Source organism: Apis dorsata, unplaced genomic scaffold, assembly GCF_000469605.1.
Source record: "Apis dorsata unplaced genomic scaffold, Apis dorsata 1.3 scaffold_215, whole genome shotgun sequence".
Taxonomy (NCBI): domain Eukaryota; kingdom Metazoa; phylum Arthropoda; class Insecta; order Hymenoptera; family Apidae; genus Apis; species Apis dorsata.
This window is the reverse complement of record NW_006263498.1, coordinates 233,708-237,433: the sequence shown is the minus strand read 5'-3', so window position 1 is coordinate 237,433 and position 3,726 is coordinate 233,708.

Genomic DNA, 3,726 nt, shown 5'->3' with positions numbered 1-3,726 from the left:
GGCACAGCCACGACTGTCGTGCGTCTGTCGCGCAGATTATCGTAACTGTCGCCTCTTTTCTCGCCTCTTTTGCTCGATGGTCAACTCGCGTCCGGCCGACATTGACGCTTTGCTCTCGAGACAATCGGCACCGGAATTGATTCTCTCCCGGATGGTAAGTGGAATAGGTCCGCCACGGGGCGGACGTGTCCTGGAATTCCGCAGGAGGAATTCGAGGAAACGGTTCGGGGAAGGGAAATGTAAGGGGTAAGTTGGGAAGGTCGAGTAACGCGAGGAAATAATTAGTTTAGTTTATAATTTAATAATTATGGTTAAATTATATTAAAAGAAAAAAATATTTGTTAAGTAATTATGAATATCGATTCAATTTTTATCCAAATTTTTTCCTTCGCGTTTCTCTCTGCGAACGGAGAAAATTTTTCTCTCTCTCTCTTTGTTCGCTTGTTGTAAGGGCGTGAGCGGGCCATTTCTCGAAATAAATGTTATCAGTGGCTGCAATGTCTTGCAGGAAGAAAACGGCGCGGGGGAGGGCCAGGGGCTGAAGACGTCTCTCCAGTGATAAGGCGATAAAGAGAGGTGGTATAAAACGAGACAAGAGGGCTGTGTGTTAGTGGCAACATCTCGGCGAATTCCAACTTCTGTAAAGAAAACGGCTCGGTGAGGTCGGTGCCATCGAATTTCCGGCAGATTCTTCCCCGAAATATTCATCTGTCAGGGGGTGAAGAAGGGGGAGGTGGGTATCTGTGTCAGGGAGAAAATAAAATAAAGATGGGAGAATGGTAATATTCTAAATACACGACTTTCTTAATAACGAAAAAACATCTCTTTTAGTCTTATTTTTCTTTTTTTCCTTTTTGCAAAATCGTTTCTGTAACGATCTCGCAAAAGGACGGGTTTCAGAGGTTGGAAGGAAATTCGGTTTAGGGGACGAGGCAGCGGGGAAAGAGTGGGCACGAACGAGGGGTTCGAATTATCGAAGGCAATCAACTGTTTGTTCTGTTATTAACTCGATCATAAATTCGCTACACGATGAATGAATGAATCGGCACGCTCGGCTGTCATTCCGCCGCCGTTCCTTTATCACCCCTCGTTACACATCCTCCGTCATTCGCGGGGCGTGAACGCGATTTTTATCGGTCATCGACGAGAAGAAAGGAACCTCGAAAAGGGGAACCGTGCTCCCTTTTCATACTCGACGTTGCACGAAACCCTTATCTCTACACTGACACTTTCAATTAGTCCCTATCGCTGGTAAATATCACGCTTTTTTTTTTTCTTTTTTTTTACGGAATATCTCTTCACTAACTAAGAAATTTCAGTATTGTATGACACCAGATATATATATATATATTCAACAAAATTTTTAAAATTGTGAAATTGTTTATTTTTAATATTTTCTTTCAATTTTAACCATTTACCAGTGCGATAAATTACAAATAATATAATTCGTAATCCGTGAATAATATATATATATATATATATTCAACAAAATTTTTGAAATTGTGAAATTGTTTATTTTTTATATTTTCTTTCAATTTTAACCATTTGCCAGAGCGATAGATTACAAATAATATAATTCGTAATCCGCGAATAATCTATATATATATATATATATATCTCAAACGCCTAAATAATATCGACAACCATTTCCATTCTCTTCTTTCATCCACGACTCGATTCATTAGATAGCCCATACACTAGGTAACGTCACTTACCTAGAAAAATCCTTGCCCCGCAAGAATCCTTCGATCCCCAGAGATTTCTGTAGGCAGGAAAGAGGGAGGGGAGTCTCAAGAGAGGGGGATGTTAAGTGACTTTTTGCACGCCCGCTTCTGTCTCGATTTCGATGATAGCGAAGGCACGAGGACGATCAGAAGGGGGAGGGAATTTCTCTCTCTCTCTCTCTTTCTCTCTCCATCCGTCTCACCTTCCGTTATCGTCTCGCTCCTCCGCGCTGTGGGGTGGCACGCGACCACTGATTATACCATTCATCGCGCACCGTGGTCCGAAAGAGGGTTGCAAGCGGACTCGTAAACGTCGCCCCCCTCCTCCCCCTCTTCCACCGTGTGCCCACTTCGGCCCCGCAGACTGCTACGGCCCTGAATGCCCCCTCATCAATGAAACAATCCATCCTCCCCGCCGGCCCGTCGCCGACGGCTCCTTAATTCCGAGATATCGTGAAACCACTCCTCCTCCTCCTTCGATCGGTTGTCGAGCGAGCATTTCACGTTTCTTTGCACACTTTATTGACTTTCGATTCTTAGTTTCGGTTTTCTCCATCCCCTTCCGAGTTTTCAAGTCGTTTGCGAATCTTTTTCGATCTATCACGTAGATAGATAGGATAGAAGCGAAATGGAATAATTAAACGTTTGATTGAGTTTTGAAATTACTTCTTTTTTTATTCCTCTACAATAGTCGGTAGTAATTGATCGTAAAAGAAAGGCCTGTTTGGGGAACATGTTATCAATTCTAGGGAAGATAATGCGAGGCAATGGATACATTCGAATTTCCAAAATGGTTTATCGGGAGGCTAAGATAATCTAGAATACATAAAAGAAGAAATATCGTTCACTTTATCGCTACGTGCACAAAGCTTTTCGAATTCGTGTCTCAAGTTTAATTTTCACGAATAACACTCAAGAAATGTAGAATATATTTGTTCTGAGGATTCCGATTATTGGCTCGAAGGGAATTGCGTGGCGACGTGGCGGGAGGATCTCGTGGGGGGCATCATCGCTGCGATTGCTGAAGCGACAACAAAAACGGTGGCCCGCGTAAGAGCGACGGTGGGGTGCGCGGGCGGGGGCATGGGTGAGTCGAAAAGCTCGCTGATTACTCCATTGTCGGCCCGGTTGTTTCAGTTAATCGCCACGCCTCGTGCCGTTTTGTTGTCCTTTTATCGCGCCGTTCTGCCGCCGACCAGCTGCACCCGGCTGGATAGAGGGGTGCATCGTGGAATTCAAGGAAACGACGCGAGACGAGTCCGTTTTTCCATCTCCTTGAAATTATTTGTATTTCCGATACGAGGACGGTTAAACAGGCGGATTTGACGATAGAACGAATGATATGTTAATATTTATTCTCGAAATCGGAAGTGGATGAATAATGTAATGGATACGTAGCATCTAAATGGATAGATGGATCGAGGGGTGTTTCGTGGAATTCGAGGAGAGAAAATTCGTCCAATTTTTTAAATAAAATAACGTGTCGCTTGTTGAAATTGGAACACGAAGAAAATTTAAAGGAGATGGATTGGAGATCGAGATATTATATTTTTTTCAAAATTTTCATGTGTGAAATATTAAACTTTTAAAATAGTATGTAGTAGAGAATAATCCCATAAATCTTTGCACCTTTTAATTCATCGACCCTATTCTATTCATCTAATCGGCTCAAACTTCTTCTATAAACCTCCTATTACCCCAATTTCCAAATCATTTCGTTAAAATAAATCTTTATCGAAAAGATCTATCAATAATACCAAATCTTCATTTATCGAATCATCTAAAATCACACAGACGAATTTACCACAAATTTCCATTCGTAATTCCGACCAATTAATACCAAACCTCGATCCCAAAGGAAAATTCTAACATCTTTCTCGCTACAGTAGATATCGTTTTCTCGCGGACGAAGGGGGAGGGGGCCAGATCGAGGCCAGTTGGTGGAGGAAGCGTGTCGCAAGGATCGAAAAGATAAAAGAGAGAGCCGCGAAGGGGCGTTCCC